Raw genomic sequence first — 579 nt, 5'->3', positions numbered from 1 at the left:
GCGGACAGCACAATTCACTCAGGATCTAGGAAAATTAATTTTGAACGGGTGTCTAAGTAGGATTCGCGAGTTTCGGCAAGTTTGCATAAGTACCAATTTCAGGACGTGTCAATATACTTTGCTGCAAGTTGGGTTACAACAGCAAAGGGTTGAAGAACTTTCAAGAACTTTCAAGAACTTTTCAAGTCTGTGCTTTGCGAAATCAGTTAGCACCTTCAAGAAGAACTATGTATGCGCAGGAATGTTAGCTTCGATGCTTATCGCGTTCGTAAAGTTAAACGTACAGTATATACGTTTAACTCTCCTACGAGTAAACGTTTCCAGTCACAAATTGAGGATAAATAACCATCGACATAAAAATAGAGAATCTTCAAACAGAAATTAAAGGACTCGAGCATACATACAACCGAAAAAGGAGTCGAAAAGAACTCTCTCCATACGCAGAGTGCAGGCCACGCGGTCAACACCGAGCAGAAAAAGTCACATTTCATACAGATAACGCGACGCGTAAGAACGAGCGGAGGTTTTTACGCGTGGTCGGAGAAAATGAAGGAACGGAGTCGCATTACTCAAGGAGCA

The sequence above is a fragment of the Hylaeus volcanicus genome, chromosome 2 (assembly GCF_026283585.1).
Source record: "Hylaeus volcanicus isolate JK05 chromosome 2, UHH_iyHylVolc1.0_haploid, whole genome shotgun sequence".
Taxonomy (NCBI): Eukaryota; Metazoa; Arthropoda; class Insecta; order Hymenoptera; family Colletidae; genus Hylaeus; species Hylaeus volcanicus.
This window is presented reverse-complemented; position numbering follows the sequence as displayed.